Raw genomic sequence first — 19,946 nt, forward strand, 5'->3', positions numbered from 1 at the left:
ATACATAAACGTTTTATACATACCTGGGGCTTCCTCCAGCCCCATGCACACGGATTGCTCTCACGCCGCCTTCCTCAATCTTCTCCATCTTCGGTATCGGTTCTCGTAACTTCAGCCAGTCGCGGCCAGGGTATGCAAAGGAAGTGTGCCTTCTACATATCTCTCCGGTGGCTGGCTGAGCTATCAATGTGCATGGGCCTGGAGGAAGCCCCAGGTATGTATAAAACTTTTATATATGCTCAGCTCTGGTTTCCTTTAAAGAGAACCTGTAACAAAAAAAGGTTCCACTTGGGGGTACTCACCTCGGGAGGGGAAGCCTCAGGGTCCCAATGAGGCTTCCCCCACTCCTGTAGCTGCAGGCAGTCTAGCGCTGGCTCTCCCGAAGAGTCCTAGAATCCTCCCTCAACAAGCCTGGCAAGCGCTGATAAGCGCTGATTTATTTACCTCTCCTGGCTCCAGCAGGGGTGCTGTTGCAGCTCTCCGCAGGGAAATAGGTGAAAATAGCCGATCTCTGTCGGGTCCGCTCTACTGAGCAGGCGCAGGAGATTTGCGCCTGTGCAGTAGAGCGGACCCGATGGAGATCGGCTATTTTCGCCTATCTCAGCACGGAGAGCCGATACTGTGCCTGCGCTGGAGCCGGGGAGGTGAATATTTACATCACCGCCAATCCGGGAGGATTTTTGCCACCACAATGGGACCGAGGAGGACGGGGGAAGCCTCAATAGGATCCGGAGGCTTCTTCCACCCGAGGTGAGTACCCCCCAGAGGTTTTCTTCGTTACAGGTTTTCTTTAAGGCTGGTTTCACACTGTATATTGGCCTTAGCGATGCGGTGCTTTGTGAGCATCGCACTGTCAAAAACAGGCCTTATGGGAACACCGCATTAGTACACGGTGTTCCTTGTCTGGCAATTACAGGAAGTGATGCGCACTTGGGGTCACTTCCTGCTTCGGGTATGTGGAAGTGCACGGAAGTGTATTGTAAAAATAAGCTTCTGCACATGCACGCCGCCAACGTTTTTAAAAACCTTGCTTCGCCATAGTCTAACATGACTTCCGGACAGACACAGATTGCCGCATGTCCCGCACGGTCACATAGTTCTGTGCTAGCATTAAATTGGGCACTTCCGCCGCAGCGTATCATAACGTGGGAAGTATGAACTTCCCCATAGGGTTTTATTAGGCTGTGGTAGCAGTGCGGTAATTTGCAGCAATGCACTGCGCCAGGGTGAAAGGGCCCTTAAGGGAACCCAAAGTGAGAGGTAAACAGAGGATGCCACCTTCATTCCCCTATAAACAATGTCAGTTGCCTGGCTGATGGGGTAGAGCATAAGCACAGAAGTTAGGCAACTGGCATTATTTGTTAGAGAAGGAGGATGACATCCTCTGTATTCCTCTCATTTCAGGTTCCCTTAGATCACAGGTGTCAAACACAAGACCTGCAGGCCGAATGCGGCCCTCCTTGGCATTTTTTGTGGCCCTCCAGAGCTTCAAATGTGCATCATTGTAAGAAGTAAAAGCACCACAGCACACCACCTTCCCATTGAGAGGAGCACACCGGTAACAGTGTTGCTGGTTGAAATATTGTCAGTTTGAGGTGGGGTGCTGCAACAACCCATGAGACCCCTCAGCAAAATCACCATGGGGACCCTCTTCTGATCCAAACACTTTCATGTGGCAAGTAAAACGCCCCTTCAGCTTACCAAAAAGACTTTGGGGGAATGAGGGCTAGCATCTCGCCTTAGGCCACATTTCATCTTGATCCCTTTCTGCCAAAGCAGCACTGGAGCAGGTAAATGTTAAACTGCTTCACAGCGCTACTCTGCAGAAGGGAGAGGATCTGTCCCCCAAGGTTCGCTTTAGTTACGACACTTAGCTTGAGGCTGTTTAATAAATGTTAAAGCTTAAAGTGTACCAGAGATGGGGCCAAAACAAAAATGTATACATACCTGGGGATTCCTCCAGCCCCCTCCAGCCTGATCACTTCCTCGTCGTCCTCAATCGCCGCCTGCTTCGTTCGCAACTGGCATTGGTAAGTCCTCCAGTCAGGGCCAGTCGGTGCAGGTGCAGTCCGGCCACGCCCCCTCCCCGTCATACTCCCGTGGCCAGGAGCCTTCTGCACCTGCACAGTAGTACTGCACCGTTTAATAGTTATGTTCAATGCCAGGGGAAAATAAATCAGCAATCCCTCCAAGACCACACCATCAGGCCCATATGGAATCCTAGGTGGACATGAGAGAAGAGTAGCAAGGCGTTTCCTGGAAGACTCAACTTTTTTTCTTGTATGTATGTCATGAGGGTATATTACTGTTATTTTAGTATATAAGGGCTTGTAATTGACGGGACACAAAAACAAAACAAAACAGAAAAAATAAACCTTCATTTCCAAATAATATATCAGCGCCATACATTGGACTAGGGACATAATTAAATGTTGTGATAGCCGAGACTAATGGGCAAATAAAATTTAGGAGCTATGCATATGACCCAATCGGTGCTCTCTGCCGCAGGTTCATATAAATGTCGTTTTTGTCATTGCGGTGCGATGGGAGCGGAACATCGCACTGCAAAGCTTTGACCAGCCTCAAGCTACAATTAGATCACTACTTCCTACTGATCGGTTGGACAGTATTCTGTGAAATACTATTCTGTCTAACAAATTGCCTCACTCCAGTGTGGAGGCGCTTAGCATGACATGAATTAAGTCACAAAGCAGCTTTGCACATTGCTACATTATCAGATAGTTTATGGAAAACAATTATAAAAGTTGGATTAGTGTGCCAAAGAACAAATCTTACACAGCTGGGGTGGTTTATAGTCTAGTTCAATTTGTGTCACAGAGGTTTTGATGGGAAGCAGTAGCTCTGCTTTATAGGTACTTCAGCACGCAGCTCTACATTGCACAGGCCACGACTAACAGTGCTGCCAGAATGATTCAAGTGGTCTTCTTCCACCAGATACAGGTGCACTTTCTGTCTTGGATGTATCAAAATGTCACCTAGCAGGATATAGTTTCTTCATGGTTCTGCTTCTTCTTTTACACTTTAATGACTGTATATTGTTTGCGGAGTCTGTCCTGCCTTTATGGACCATTCACCCCACAAGGTGTGACAATATGTGTTGCCTGGCTACACTGTGCCTGTGTAGTACATTAGTGATGATCCTCTTTGGTTGATATAGTGCAGACTAGCTCCAGCCCTACCTTAAGCCGCCAAATGTGGAACATTCTTCTCCAATAATGCTTTGCAGCAGACTGAAACTAATGAGCAGTGGAGAAACTATTGAATTTTGTGATGTTTCTATATTTTGCTGTATTGTCTGCTGTAATGTGTGCATTAACATGCATTATTATAGTAATGCACGCATTACCCCGGTAACGTGCATGGTGCTAATCGGTTAACAAGCAGTGCTCCCCGGCACTAGTACTGGTAAAACTGCCATGCAGTACATGAGCACGACAATCTTACCTCAGTTTGGTGAATCAGGACTCATGTCATGTTTATTGGTATAAGCCTTCAAAACAGAGCACTCATCTTACACACTTCAGCTCACATATGCCTCCACTACAACCAGTCCAATCCCATCCCTCACACTAACCCTAACCATGAAACTCACCTTTACACAAACCCTACCCCTCGGTAATCTAGGCTTAGTTCACATGACTGCATCTCTTCATGGGTGTGGAGGTGGCGGGACATTGATCAGCAGCTGCAAATGTTGCTTGTGAATTTTTCCTAAGGATACCTCCACTCTGTGGCATTGCATTCCACAAATTGCAAAAGCAAGATCCCAACAAAACAGAGAGGAAAAGTCACATTGCATGGTATACAAAAGGTGCGATGCATACGGTAAAGCATAGGGTTGGTACAAAGTATGTTTCACTGCAACTGCTGAAGCACACGGTATGCATTACTGTTCTGCATGTATCACAATATGCCAACGGATTCCATTGCATTGCACTGCTAACATGCTGATGTGAGCAATTACATTACAATATAATTGCATCACATTAGCAATGCAATTATATTGCCCCATGCACAATACCCCAGTGTGAAAGTAATCTAAGACTTCGTTCACAAAAAGGTGACCAGTCCTGTCCTGACAGTTTTTGACAGTTGGCATCAATTGTGTATGTGTATATTTCTGTGGCTGTTTTCACACATAAATTTGTACATTTCTGGTCAAGTAATGTCCTATCAGTTTTGTATGTGTTTCTATGGCTGAGTTCACAAATAAAAGTTGTACATCCGGTCCAGTCCAGTCCTGTCAGTTTTGTATCAGTTTTCTATGGGTGTGTTCACACATCAAAGGTATTCAATTCCAATTCTGTCAGGTAAAACTGATAGAAAACTGATGAAAAACTGATAAGACAGGACTGAAGTGGACCAAAAATGTACAGATTCCTATGCGAACCAAGCTTTCTTCTTCACCACACTCTTTTTTCTAAATTTAGCATCACTTTTAACTCACTGGTCGTTACCCACACGCTGGCATACAAAGTTTACTTGTAGCCTGTTACTAAAATAACTTCTTTCTCTGAGTTACTACTGTATTCTCATGCCAAACAATTGCTGTCAGCTGGCATGGCTCTAAAAATACTACTTCTGACTACTCCAGATTTGTCTTTCTTGGCAGCACGCAGTACACTTCCTGCAGACACTGTCACTATAAGGCCTCTTTCACAGTGGGACGTTGCGTTTTATGCGACGTTAAAGTCCCCTAACGCAGCGCATGTAGGTTATGAAATTGAATGTTATTTTGCACTGCGTTATGTGTCTCTTGGTGCGCAGTTTTCGACGCATACTGATGGAACGAAAACGGCGCATGCGTTACATTTAAAGAAAAACAGTACTGAGCATGTGCAACACACATAACGCAGAAAATGTATTGCTAAACGCACAGCATGCAGCACTTTCTAAATATTGCTACACGTTACACACAACACAACACACAACGCAACGTGTGCACTGTGAATGTCGCACAGACTTTGTATTGCTGTGCGTTAGTCTGCGTTATAATTTTTTATAACGTGCGACTTTAACGTCCCACTGTGAAAGAGGCCTAACGGCACAGTCACAGTTTTGTGCTACAAACGGTGGAGCTAATAGCTTAGTAGTAGGAGTGTCACACAATGGTACCTTATTGCAGCTAAGAATTCTGTGTTAAAAATATTACCAAAATATGACTAATTGTGTTAACTCAATGTCAGTTTCTACTAATGTTCCCACATGACTGTACAACATTTGTACTTGCACCCTTGCATGGTAGTATATCTTCTGTTATGTTTTTTCATTAAACTTTAGTGACAAAATAAAAATGTTACCACATGACCAAAAGCTGCTGGACTGAGGAAGCCAGGGTTAGGCACTGGTGGAGTCACTGCAGCTTGGATCACAAAAGATGGTGCTGGTCCTTTTGAACTGATCTAGATAGCATCATTATGCTGTTCAAGCAAAGGGAAGGCACAGACTGAATCTCTCTGACAACACTGCAGCTTAGAGCAATGACAGTCCGTGGTGCAGGTAGTGGCCTGTGTCTGGGCTCCAGACAGAAAAATTAAACAAGTAGTTTACAGTATTTCACGTTAGGTAATGAAGGAGCTTTCATGTCAGCAAAACAAGCTCAGCAACTGAATGCCTACACAGGTTTAAGAAAATATCTATGTTTGGGGTGGGGCATTAAATACATGCTTTTCTTTTGTTTTTGTTGTTCTTTTACAATTACATTTTACCATGTAATTTCTCATGTGCTTTCCATGCAAGTGAGTAAAATGCATGTAAAGGCAACATATATGAACGCATTCATTACTGTGCCAAAACTACAGCACATCTGTATAAAACTGTCTGCACTGTATTAGACAGCCTACATATAAAGTGTCTTATTTCATCCAAAATATAGAAACATTAGTAAATTTACATGCAGCAGATTGCTCTGACAGGCTCATTGACAGATGAGGTAACAAAAAGCACCCAATCACATCACTGATTTGTCAGCCTTCACAATGCATGCTACTTGCAGGGCATGTATCACTCTCATTACTGCACTGTTTTAGTACACCTGAAGTGAGAGGCATGGCTGCCATATTTATTTCCTTTTTAACAATACCAATTGCCTGGCAGTCCTGCTGGTCACATTGGCTGCAGTAGTGTCTGTATCACACACCAGAAGCAAGCATCCACCAAAACCTCTTCAGTCAGACTTCAGTCAGAGTCCCTGATCTGCATGCTTGTTCAGGGGCTAGGGCTAAATGTATTAGATGCAGAGGATTAGTCGGACAGCCCAGCAATTTAAAATGTTAAAAAGGAAGTAAATGTGAGAGCCTCCATACCCTTCTCACTTCAGGTGTGCTTTAATAGGTCCATTGCTGGACTGCAAGGGCGTTGCTAGCCCCAAAGATCAGTGGCACGGGCCCCGGATCTATTCTGGGGTGCCCCGGATGTCCCCCAGACAGTCAGCTGTGGTGCCTCAATGGTGGGCATGCTGAGAGCTGTGGTGCATCAATTGGGGGTATGCTAAGTGCTGTAGTGCCTCTATGTAGGCATACTGCGTGCTGCGGTGCCATGCTGGGTGCTGTGATGATATCATGGGGGCATGCAGAGAGCTGTGGTGCCTCAATGGGAGGCCCTTGGGAGGATGGGAGGTAGTCCATCAGAAGGTCAGGGAATGCTGCGGGGGAACTGCCAGATAAACTGGTGGCAGACCAGCCTGCCCAGCAGAAATCCAGACCAGCCAGCACAGAAGCCAGGTAACTCTGCCAAGTTATGTTTAATGTTTACGTGACATTGCCTATTTGTGTGATATGCTGTATATTTGTATTAATGGCGAGGGGGCTTCATTCAACACTTTGCTGTGTAGGCCGACTTATACCTCTAAGTTCATGTAAGTTTGGCTCCACATTATTGTGCATGGCCACGCCCATTTTCCAGCTGGAGTGCCCAAAAGATCCCCGGATCTCTTAACGCCCCTGCTGGACTGTCATAGGACCACACATTTGTAGTACTGTTTGAATTCATTGGGCTGTGCATAGTCACTTGGGCTATTTCTAGTTGGCATTATATAAAAATGACTGTTGGAATTGTGAGATAGCGGTGAATGAACTTTAGAAATGGTCATAAGGATTAGTGCTCATTTTTTGCACATCCACACCAGTTCATTGAACTCACACTCTCTGAGTTCATGTAGGCGAGATTACAGCAGTGGGATCATGCCTACACTTCTCCCTGGCGTTTGTCAGATTTGTGAAATTAGAGGTAACTGTTCTGTTTGGCTCCACTTATTCTGGCTAAATTAAACATACTGCCTTTCCGCAAACACAGGAGGCTGTGGCTAGACAGTGGTCTGTGCTGCAGATTATCTATCTAACTAAACTGACATTTTACTGGCCATATCTTCTCTGGTCTGATAGAAAAGGCAGATAAATGTGCCTGCTCAGCCCAGCTGTGGTGGGGTATCATTTGACATGAGAAGCAAAACAGAAGAATAAAAACAAAACAAAGAAACAAACAGAATGGGAGACAGTAAAAGGCTTGCGACTCTAGTTTACCCTTGTGTATTTTTCATTGTTCCTAAAGGTGAATAGGGCACTATGCCATTATTCACGCCATGTTCATGTTTGATGCAGTTGTTCCAAAGAAATGCCCTTTGGAAAAATGTATTGCATGTACACAAAGTATAGAGTTGCCAGCAGAGTGGGAGTTTCTTCCTCAGCTCACAGCTCATCAGCTGAGCTCACCCAACTCCTCCCTCTGTGCTCTTCTTTGGAACACAGGAAGTAGGTAGGTGTGATCAGCTTTGTGCTCACATGAAAAGATTACTAGGGAGTCTCCTCCCAGCTTCTCCATGGTCACTTCATGTGGGTGATGATGGGATAGAGAGAGGAGTCTGAACAGAAGCAGATATAATTCAGTCCAGTCAAGCTGTATCTGACATTGGCACAGGAACTTAACCCTGCAAATCCAGCCAGGTAGTAAAAAAGAAATAATGCAATATTACGCAATTGTTTATGTGCAATAAACAGAACTTTATGCCTTGGGAATGATGATATATCCTACACAATGTGCATTAAAAAATGGCAGCCTGAACTATGGTTTGAAGTTGTAATCAATCCACTTGTTTTATTCATGTATATTGAATACCATCATATTATAAAATATAATTCATTCTGCTAAACAGTAATATTTTATAGTAATTTCCAATATACACTCTTAAAGGAAATCTGAAGCCAAAATAAATAATCAGTTTATCTTACCTTGGGCTTCTTTCAGCCCCTTGGAGTCATTGTATGCCTGCGCCAACCTTCCGAGACCCTCCAGCCAAGCAGCAACCCCCCCACCAAAGCCGGCCATGCGCCTCCTCAACATGCTCCCACTGCTGGGAGCATTCTGCACATGCTCAGTACATGAAAATCGCCACTGCGCGTGTGCAGAGCACTCCCGGCAGTGGGAGTGCAATAAGGGTGCTCACAGCTTGGGGCCATGCATGCACAGTAGCCTCCGACTGGCAGTAACTGGCCAGCTTTGAGAGGGTCACCACTGCTCGCTGGAGGGTTTCGGAAGGATGGCGCGGGCACAGGATGACTCCAGTGGGCTGCAAGAAGCCCCAGGTAAGTTAAACCAATCTTTTATTTAGGCTTTAGTGACTCTTAGTCATACATTACTCAATGTGGTCAAAAATAAAGGTCCCTCATCTGGTCTTATTGACCAATTCGATTTGTCTCAGCCGAAAATCAATCTAATAAACAATCAGGCTGGCATGTTGGGGCATCGATTTCTAGCAGATTTGATTAGAATCTGCTAGAAATCAACAGAAAAAATCAATAACCGTATGGGCACCTTTTGCGGTTGAACTATAACCCTTTAAACACACTACCTAAAACAACAACAAACAGATAATAAAAGGGAATAATGTATTACTGCCAAAGCCTGTCTGCTTCCAAAGCCAGTGGCATTCCCTGGGACAAAAACGTGCGTGTACAGTATCTCCAAATCCTGGAACTGTCACTTACATCAGGGACAACTGTCACAGCCATCATCTGTGAACTCAGAGCTCCCACAACAGCGCAGTACATGGCAGTCATAAACATTTATCCTAATTACTACAGTGTAGATATAAAATATCTCTGCCTGTTTTTCACACACATCCATCCATTCATAACTCATTCATAGAAGTAGAAATTGAAGTCGTTACTCACCAAGGTGTTTGTGGAAAGTCAGTGCTAAGCTGTAGAGGGATGACTACAGCTCTATGTAGCAGCGACCTGTCTGTGGTCGATCCTATGCATCCTTTCGCTCTCTGTATTGTGCAGCCTCTCCTCTCTTGTGGCTCCTGCGGCAGATCTTGCTCCTCAGCTCTGTGCACTTGATCTGGCAGAGGCAATCATAACCAGAAGCTTTGAGACAGAAGGAGGGGTGGGAGGAAGGAGGGAGCCAACAGGCTTTATCCTTCTAAGGAAAATAGCAAGAATGCAATGGAGGAGGGAATAGCTCTGCTGCTCTGCTCAGAGGTAGAGTGTGTGCCAATCAGAGCCATAGGTCTATTGTTGTGCCTTTTATTATCCTCACTTTGATGTTGTATGTAAATCATAGTAGAATGTAATGAGCAGCTGTTTCCTAGCTTGTAACTCACCTGCTGGGTAATAGAAGTGGAGGATTCAGCAGTGTTACAATTAGTTTTTAACATAAAAAATGCAGGCTTACCAAAGGGGTACAACTGCCAAGGTCTGGGATTATAAGGAAATCAAACTTTTCACTACAAATTTGCCATTAATATAGAATACAGAATAGTGTTTTTGGAAGTTAATGTTATTAAAAATAGTCTTTCAATCTCTTACTGCTTTCAGATTAGAATTACCAAAACTGGCAGTATGTTAACCACATAAGGACCGGGCTTGTTTTGCTTGATCTGTGCTGCGTGGGCTCTCCAGCCCACAGCACAGATCATGTTTGAGGCAGGGCGATCAGACTTCCCCCCTTTTTTCCCCACTAGGGTATGTCCTGCTGGGGGTGGGGGGGTCTGATCGCCGCCGCTCTGTGTGGCCAAGCGGGGGGGCTCCTCAAAGCCCCCCTCCGCAGCGATTCCCAGCCTCCCTGTCCTTCCCTCCCTGCCGTCCTTCCTATGGGCGGCACAGGACGACGATCTGTCCTGCGCCGCCCGGCGATCCCAGGCCGAGGATCGCCGATCTCCTTTACGCCGTAGGCCGCGCAGCGCCGTATGATGTAAACACAGGGGATTCCTTCGCCCTCCGTGAACCGACATGGAAAGGCCGCTAGTTTCCATGTAAAACCACTTACAACCTGCCGCCGCCTATAGTTGATCCTGTGATTTTATTGCATGTTGTTTTGTGGATTTTTTCAATAAAGAACGGACATTTTTCACATCAGCCAAATCTGGTTTGCGGATCACCCTTTCTTCCACGTTAAAGGACCACTATAGCAAAAAAACTAAGCAGTTAAAATCTGACAGAACCAAAAGGTTTTGGACTAGCCCATCTCCTCATTGGGAATTCCCAGGGTTTTCTTTGTTTTTAAAAGCATTTCCTGAATGGCAGTTGCTAAGTCCAACTGCCAAAATAGTAAGATACCAGCCTCCCCACTCGCTTGCACACTATTTTGGCAGTTAGACTTAGCACCTTACATTCAGGAATTGGTTTTAAAAACAAAGAAAACCCTGATAATCCCCTATGAGGAGATGGACTAGTCCAAAATCTGTCCGTTCTGTTAGATTTTACCTACTTACTTTTTTCGCTTGAGTGGTCCTTTAAGGTTGGCCATACATATATTGATTGTTACCAGATGATGTAATCACTTTGTCTTTGGCATCTGCTGAGGATCTTTTTCCCCCAACCTGCCTAAAGGTGCACATTAACAATGCAATTTTAGCAAACGATTGACCTTCGCATCCGATTTTTGTGATGGGAAAGGAAATAATCGTAAATCATCGACCTGCCCATAAATGGGATTGAAATTATAAACAGTCCGATCATTTCAGATGGACTCAATCTGCAAAGGTACCCGATAATCTGATCAACAATACGATCGATTGGCACCTTCAACACTTCCCAATCCGATCGCATGTATTGGATTAGAAGATCGATCTTTCACTGAAATTTAATTATTTATGCCCATCGTTAAGGTGATCACCAATGCTACTAACTTGCTTGGACAATCTTACCACTTCTATGTAATATGAGAAACTACCTAATGCATCCATTCAAAGTGTAGTAATTCAGTTTACCATTCTACTACATCAGGCACGTCCAAAGTCTGGCCCAGGCCAAATACGGCCCTCCGAGCCTTCTTTGTTGACCCCACAAAGGTCTCTACAGTTGTTAATTCCATGCAGCCCCCAGGCTCTAGCTGCGGTGCCACATGCAGGAGTCACCTTGTGTCATCGTTCTGCCTCCCCCTTTGCTCGCCTGTAGGTTATCAGGCACCACTGTGACAGTGGCAGCCACTGATTAGCAGCCCCCACTGTGCCAGCAACAGTAACAGCCACTGATTAGCAGCCCCCACTGTGCCAGCAACAGTAACAGCCACTGATTAGCAGCTGTCACTGTGCTAATTGCACACAGTATATGGGTTATTTCCTGTGAAAATGTTTTATTTGACAAAATGTCACAGGCATCGTGTACCTAACGTCACTCAGCAAAAATTGTTTTTAATTTCGCCCCCTAGCACACTCAAGATCAAAGATATGGCCCTCAGCCTAAAAAGATTGTACAATGATACAACATTGTATCATAAGTGGGCACCTGAACCACTGTTGACTAACCTTTGATAGTTTACCAACTGGAAGGGTGGTCAGGTGTGTTGGAAATTTCCCATTGAGTGGGTGGAGGGAGGAGTCTCTGAGGATTCATGGCTGCTTAATGATGAACTGCATTGGTCGATACAAAGCTAGCAGTTTGATTATTTATTATAAATCTAAACAAGTTCAGGTGGACAAGATTGTTGAATTGATCACAACTGCTCAAGTGATTTTCAATTAGAGAGTAATCAATTGCTTGCCACATGAAACCATTATTTGGCAAGCATGACATTGCGCTTCTTGGTAACTTTGGCAACAGTAATCTGTGCACTCTGTTTGGAGAACTGTTGCCATAAGACTGTTGAAAGACTCCCAAAAGGCTTTGTAACGCATGTTCAAAGCCTGGGTTAATCCATTAATTGGCACAAGGTTTGGCACTCACATCTGCCACTTCCTGTTAGAAGCACTGTGGAATGACTACAAATTGCTCAGCAAGCTCATGGTGAACCAGAACTCCTAGGAGTGTGTAAAGGGCTAAAAAGGGCCAAAAAGCTCTCTTACTAAAATAAAACAGAAGGTATTTACGATTATTCAGGTTGGAGCGAGCATATGATGTCTCACAATGCATCACTGCTAAATATGCAAATCGCCCCTTTGTCGATTTGCATATTCAGCAGTGATGCATTGTGGGAGACATCATATGCTCAGGTTGTGTGATCATAAATGGCAGACTAAACAGGTGACTTTTCAGTTTTGATTTAAAATCCTCCAGGGTTGGAGCTGTCTTGATTCGGTGTGGCAAAGCATTCCAAAGGGTAGGGGCAGCATGACAGAAGGCCCTAGCTCCAAAGGTTTTGAGTTGGACTAAGGTTGTGGGAGGTGTGATGTAGTTGCAACAAGTCCTAGATCAAGTAGACATTTGAATGTTAGCATGCCAGTTTTGAAGTGAATTCTCCATTTTATGGGTTGACAGGAAATAACTGGTATTGTTTAAAAGGAAACATCCATACCCCTCTCAGTTAAAAAGAGAACCCGAGGCAGGGTTCTGGGAATGAAATCCCCATACAGAGGCTGGGTCTGTCTATAGAGCCCAGCCTCTGTTGCTATATAGATCACTCCTAAGCTCCCCCTGTGCTCTGCAATACCCCATAACTCACAGCCGCGCTGTGCGGCTGTGTTTACCTCTCCTCTGTCAGTCTCGGCTGCTCCCCCCCCCCCTCCTGCATCGCTCCGGTCCCGCCCACATCCCTTCCCTCCAATCAGTGGCGAGGGAAGGGACATGGGCGGGGACCGGAGCGATGCAGGAGGCGGGGAGCGGCGAGACTGACAGAGGAGAGGTAAACACAGCGCGCTCTGACTAGCTGTGTGTCAGCAGCGCGACTGTGTTTTATGGGGGGATTGCAGAGCGCAGGGGGGGTTTAGCGGCTATCTATATAGCAACAGAGGCTGGGCTCTATAGACAGACCCAGCCTCTGTATGGGGATTTTATTCTCAGAACCCCGCCTCGGGTTCTCTTTAAAGTAAAACTGACATTGCAGCACTTACATAGATAGAAGACATTAAAACATCATGTAGAAAGGCCCTTTATGTGAACCTATAACCTCAACACTAAGCTGCCATGCTGTGCACAGAGTTTGAATATTTGGAAAGATTTGTACCTGCATCTATTTTAAAACTCCAAGAGTAAGATGCACAATAATAATATGTTTCATCAGTATTCCTTGGTTTGTTGTCCTTTTGCCTGAGATTTCAAGAGAAAGTTCTGTGTGATACTCCTTGCCCATGCTTGCCAGACTGTGAAAGGTTTGTTGCACGCTCCATCTAAAGTTTTTAATGAGCACTGACTCTAATTGCCATAATTTATCCAAGCAGAATGTACAGATGAAGAGTCTGGCATATTTAGAGCATAACTGCTGCCACCCCATTTAGAGAGGTCCTATTAGAGAGCATTTTCTTGCAGCAGGAACGCAGAAATGGTTCCCTGGATAAATTAAATCCCGCAGGAAGAAAAATTTAATGGCCTTAAAGTGGACCTGTCAATGAAGCTGAAGCTCAAATTATTTTGTGGCATAAGCACTCCACTATATTACTGAGCAAAAAAAGCTGTAATTATAGAGTAACACGCACATTTTTACATAAAAAAAAAATATTCACGTAAAACTATAGTAAAAAAACAAAATGTCCAATAAAATAAAATAATGATAGTAATCAAAGTGCAATTAAAAAGAAAACACTACTGAGGTATTTTCCTACATGCTACCTCACAGCTTTTTGCTCTCAGTAATATAGGATGATTACTAACTAGCACATACTGTATTTTTTTTATACTACTTGATCCACAACCAGCCTGCAGGTAATCAACTTTACTACTGGTAGGCATGAAAAAAATACAGATTGCACCATCTGCCATTATTTATAACTACACACCCATACAATGCGTTAGGCTAAAGGCGCATACACACACCTGATTCCTTCAAATGACAGGTCGTCAGACCCTCCCGCGGGGCGGCCGTTCTGCTGACAGTTTCCCCGTGTGTACAGTCTGTCGGCAGGCTGATAAGGCTGGGTTTGACCGAGCCGCCGAGCGGATCTGTCAAAACCAGCCTTATCAGCCTGCCGACAGACTGTACACACGGGGAAACTGTCAGCAGAACGGTCACTCCGCGGGAGGGTCTGACGGCCCGTCGTTTGCAATAATCCGGCGTGTGTACGCACCTTAAAAGGTTGTTTTTTTTATTTTTTTTATAGATATACATATGCACAGAGGGAAATACTGGTTGCTTGGCATTTGCAAAACAGCCTTTATTTCCCACAATGCACCAAGGCTTCCTCAGTGTGATGTCAGGACCTTGGTCTACAGGTTCTGGAGAACAATTGGTCTACAAGTTCTGGAGGACAATTCAATGAGGTAGTGCAGACCTACGGAGCTGTGGACCTAAACTGGAATTGTTACATATTACATCAAATATGTGAAATAATAAGAGTGAATTATAAACTAATAAAAAGACACCAATGATGCAAACAATGCATCTATGCTAAATAAAACATTTTTCAAGATGATATATTGACTTTTCTCAGTGCCTGAATTTCTTGCAAAAAAAGGGAGTGGGCAACACAGTGCTTAAAAATCTCCCTGTTCTTCCAGTACCTGCCACTTGCATGGTTCCTCATGGTCTGGCATAAGGCATGCTGCTTTGTGCCTGCAAAGGTGTGCAAAAAGAACTTTCTTTCATCTACAGTGCTGCCCATAATTATTCATACCCCTGGCAAATTTTGACTAAAAATTTACTTTTATTAAATAAGCAAGTAATTTTTGACGGGAAATGACATAGGTGCCCAGGGTCGGATTTATGGCTAGGCCACCTAGGCCATGGCCTAGGGCACCACAGGAGCAAGGGCACCAAAAACAGCAGGCTAAACTGGTGCAGCATTTGCAAGCTTGCATATGCTGCAATGCAGGAAGATCAGGTGAGTGCCTGACCGTGGTACTCTGCTGCAAGCCGCCTGTGCAGCAGCCACCTTGCTCTCTGTGCATGTGGCTATGGACTTGGGCAGCAATGGAGACGGAAAGGAAGAGGGAGCTTCTGGAGATGAGTTGAGAAATGAGTGACACTGATGGCTGCTGCAGTTTGAAGATGAGCTGGCTATCTATATTAAAAAGAGGAGGGGGGGGGGGGAATAAGGGATTAAGGGAGTCATCTGACTACCTATACTGGAGAAAAAGATGGGAGGGGTCATCTGGCTACCTATACTGGGGAGATCATCAGGCTACCTATACTAGATGGAAGGGGGTGGGGTCATATGGCTACCTATACTGGAGGGAAGGGTCCTATACTGAACGGGCATGGCTGATGACAGTGGCCTTGGGCAGTAAAGAGTACAAATCCGGCCCTGTAGGTGCCTCCCAAAAAATAATAAGACGATGTACAAGAGGCATTATTGTGGGGAAAAAACAATTCTCAGCTTTTATTTATATATGAGCAAAAAGTGTCCAGTCCAAAATTATTCATACCCTTCTCAACAATCAATAGAAAAGCCTTTATTGGCTATTTCAGCAATCAAATGCTTCCTATAATTGCAGACCAGCTTTTTGCATGTCTCCACAGGTATTTTTGCCCATTCATCTTTAGCAATGAGGTCCAAATCTTTCAGGTTGGAGGTTCTTCTTGCCATCACCCGGATCTTTAGCTCCCTCCACAGATTCTCAATTTGCTTCAAGTCAAGACTCTGGCTGGGCCACTACAAAACGTTAATGTTGTTGTCTGCTAACCATTTCTTTACCACTTTTGCTGTGTGTTTTGGGTCATTGTCATGCTGAAATGTCCACTGGTGCCCAAAGCCAAGTTTCTCTGCAGACTGCCTGAGATTGTCATTGAGAATCCTTGTGTATTGCTCTTTTTTTCATGGTTCCATTTACTGTGATATTAGGTTCCCTGGTCCATTGGCTGAAAAACACCCCCAAAGCATTAGGATCCCACCACCATGTTTGACAGTGGGGATGGTGTTCTTTGGGTTTAAGGCTTCTCCTTTTTTACTCCCAATGAAGGAAACATCATTGTGACCAAACAATTCAATTTTTGTTTCATCTGACCATAACACAGAAGACCAGAAGTCTTCTTCTTTGTCCAGATGAGCATTTGCGAAGACCAAGCGAGCTTTTATGTGCCTTATCTGGAGAAGTGGCGTCCTCCTCGGTCTGCATCCGTGGAACCCAGCAGTATGCAGTGTCCGTTGGATTGTTTGCCTTGAGGCATTTCCACCAGCAGAGCCCAAATTCACCAGGATGGCCTCAGTGATGATCCTTGGATTCTTTTTTCACCTCTCTCACCATCCTCCTGGCCAGCACAGGTGTCACTTTTGGCTCCCGACCATGTCCTCTGAGATTTTCCACAGTGTGGAACATCCTGTATCTTTTAATAATACTTTGCACTGTAGTCACTGAAACTTGGAAACATTTAGAAATGGCCTTGTAGCCCTTTCCTGACTTGTGAGCAGCCACAATGCGCAGCCGCAGGTCTTCACTTAGTTCCTTTGTCTTAGCCATGACTGTCCACAAACCAACAGCAGAGAGCTGCTGTTTTTCACCTGTTGAGTGGATTAAAAAACAGCTGTTCCCAATTGATTAGGGTAATTAGGATGCTTTAGAACAGCTTGGACTATTTGGAATGGCATAGAATTTTGGATTTTGCCACAGACTGTGACAGTTTGTGAAGGGTATGAATAATTTCAGACAGGACACTTTTTGCTGAAATTTAAATAAAAGCTGAGAATTTTTTTCCACAACAATGCCTCTCGTACATCATCTTATTACTTTTTGGGAGAAACCTATGTCATTTCCTGTCAAAAGATTACTTACTGGGTGAATAAAAGTAACCTTAAGTAAAAATTGATGGTAAGGAGTAGCTTTGGATAGTGTGGTAAGGAGTAGCTTTGGATAGTGTGGTATGGAGTAGCTTTGGATAGTGTGGTAAGGAGTAGCTTTGGATAGCGTGGTAAGGAGTAGCTTTGGACAGTGTGGTAAGGAGTAGCTTTGGATAGTGTGGTAAAGAGTAGCTTTGGATAGTGTGGTAAGGAGTAGCTTTGGATAGGGTGGTAAGGAGTAGATTTGGATAGTGTGGTAAGGAGTAGCTTTGGATAGCGTGGTAAGGAGTAGCTTTGGATAGGGTGGTAAGGAGTAGCTTTGGATAGTGTGGTAAGGAGTAGCTTTGGATAGCGTGGTAAGGAGTAGCTTTGGATAGTGTGGTAAGGAGTAGCTTTGGATAGTGTGGTAAGGAGTAGCTTTGGATAGCCTGGTAAGGAGTAGCTTTGGATAGGGTGGTAAGAAATAGCTTTGGATAGTGTGGTAAGGAGTAGCTTTGGATAGTGTGGTAAGGAGTAGCTTTGGATAGTGTGGTATGGAGTAGCTTTGGACAGTGTGGTAAGGAGTAGCTTTGGACAGTGTGGTAAGGAGTAGCTTTGGATAGCATGGTAAGGAGTAGCTTTGGATAGTGTGGTAAAGAGTAGCTTTGGATAGTGTGGTAAGGAGTAGCTTTGGATAGTGTGGTAAAGAGTAGCTTTGGATAGTGTGGTAAGGAGTAGCTTTGGATAGTGTGGTAAAGAGTAGCTTTGGATAGTGTGGTAAGGAGTAGCTTTGGATAGGGTGGTAAGGAGTAGCTTTGGATATGGTGGTAAGGAGTAGCTTTGGATAGGGTGGTAAGGAGTAGCTTTGGATAGTGTGGTAAGGAGTAGCTTTGGACAGTGTGGTAAGGAGTAGCTTTGGATAGCGTGGTAAGGAGTAGCTTTGGATAGTGTGGTAAGGAGTAGCTTTGGATAGTGTGGTAAGGAGTAGCTTTGGATAGCGTGGTAAGGAGTAGCTTTGGATAGGGTGGTAAGGAGTAGCTTTGGATAGTGTGGTAAGGAGTAGCTTTGGATAGTGTGGTAAGGAGTAGCTTTGGATAGTGTGGTATGGAGTAGCTTTGGACAGTGTGGTAAGGAGTAGCTTTGGACAGTGTGGTAAGGAGTAGCTTTGGATAGCGTGGTAAGGAGTAGCTTTGGATAGTGTGGTAAAGAGTAGCTTTGGATAGTGTGGTAAGGAGTAGCTTTGGATAGTGTGGTAAAGAGTAGCTTTGGATAGTGTGGTAAGGAGTAGCTTTGGATAGGGTGGTAAGGAGTAGCTTTAGATAGTGGGGTAAGGAGTAGCTTTGGATAGCGTGGTAAGGAGTAGCTTTGGATAGGGTGGTAAGGAGTAGCTTTGGATAGTGTGGTAAGGAGTAGCTTTGGACAGTGTGGTAAGGAGTAGCTTTGGATAGCGTGGTAAGGAGTAGCTTTGGATAGTGTGGTAAGGAGTAGCTTTGGATAGTGTGGTAAGGAGTAGCTTTGGATAGCGTGGTAAGGAGTAGCTTTGGATAGGGTGGTAAGGAGTAGCTTTGGATAGTGTGGTAAGGAGTAGCTTTGGATAGTGTGGTAAGGAGTAGCTTTGGATAGTGTGGTATGGAGTAGCTTTGGACAGTGTGGTAAGGAGTAGCTTTGGACAGTGTGGTAAGGAGTAGCTTTGGATAGCGTGGTAAGGAGTAGCTTTGGATAGCGTGGTAAAGAGTAGCTTTGGATAGTGTGGTAAGGAGTAGCTTTGGATAGTGTGGTAAAGAGTAGCTTTGGATAGTGTGGTAAGGAGTAGCTTTGGATAGTGTGGTAAAGAGTAGCTTTGGATAGTGTGGTAAGGAGTAGCTTTGGATAGGGTGGTAAGGAGTAGCTTTGGATATGGTGGTAAGGAGTAGCTTTGGATAGTGTGGTATGGAGTAGCTTTGGATGGTGTGGTAAGGAGTAGCTTTGGACAGTGTGGTAAGGAGTAGCTTTGGATAGCGTGGTAAGGAGTAGCTTTGGACAGGTAAGGAGTAGTGTTGGGCGAACATCTAGATGTTCGGGTTCGGGCCGAACAGGCCGAACATGGCCGCGATGTTCGGGTGTTCAAAGCGAACTCCGAACATAATGGAAGTCAATGGGGACCCGAACTTTTGTGCTTTGTAAAGCCTCCTTACATGCTACATACCCCAAATTTACAGGGTATGTGCACCTTGGGAGTGGGTACAAGAGGAAAAAAAATTTAGCAAAAAGAGCTTATAGTTTTTGAAAAAATCGATTTTAAAGTTTCAAAGGGAAAACTGTCTTTTAAATGCGGGAAATGTCTGTTTTCTTTGCACAGGTAACATGCTTTTTGTCGGCATGCAGTCATAAATGTAATACATATAAGAGGTTCCAGGAAAAGGGACCGGTAACGCTAACCCAGCAGCAGCACACGTGATGGAACAGGAGGAGGCGCAGGAGGAGAAGGCCACGCTTTGTGAGACACAACAACCCAGGCCTTGCATGAGGACAAGAAGCGTGCGGATAGCATGATTTGTACCGCCATGCAGTCATAAATGTAATAAAGATAAGTGGTTCAATAAACAGGGACCACGCGGCAACGCTAACCCAGCAGCAGCAGACGTGATGGAACAGGAGGAGGCGCAGGAGGAGAAGGCCACGCTTTGTGAGACACAACAACCCAGGCCTTGCATGAGGACAAGAAGCGTGCGGATAGCATGCTTTGTACCGCCATGCAGTCATAAATGTAATAAAGATAAGTGGTTCAATAAACAGGGACCACGCGGCAACGCTAACCCAACAGCAGCAGACGTGATGGAACAGGAGGAGGCGCAGGAGGAGAAGGCCACGCTTTGTGAGACAC

At 44.7% G+C, this 19,946-nt stretch overlaps 1 protein-coding gene across 6 annotated transcripts in view; it reads right to left on the reverse strand.

Annotated features, from left to right (window-relative positions):
• Positions 1-19,946, reverse strand: part of BOK (BCL2 family apoptosis regulator BOK) — a 115,310-nt gene that overhangs the window by 56,698 nt on the left and 38,666 nt on the right. For 4 of the 6 annotated variants that reach the window (XM_068280626.1, XM_068280622.1, XM_068280624.1 and 1 more), the window contains one exon: positions 9,189-9,360. The exons of the other annotated variants lie outside the window; for them this stretch is intronic. The gene's annotated coding sequence lies outside the window, so the exon portion shown is untranslated. The remainder of the gene's footprint in view (positions 1-9,188; positions 9,361-19,946) is intronic. 6 annotated transcript variants of the gene reach the window in all.

Source organism: Hyperolius riggenbachi, chromosome 4 (assembly GCF_040937935.1).
Source record: "Hyperolius riggenbachi isolate aHypRig1 chromosome 4, aHypRig1.pri, whole genome shotgun sequence".
Classification (NCBI taxonomy): Eukaryota; Metazoa; Chordata; class Amphibia; order Anura; family Hyperoliidae; genus Hyperolius; species Hyperolius riggenbachi.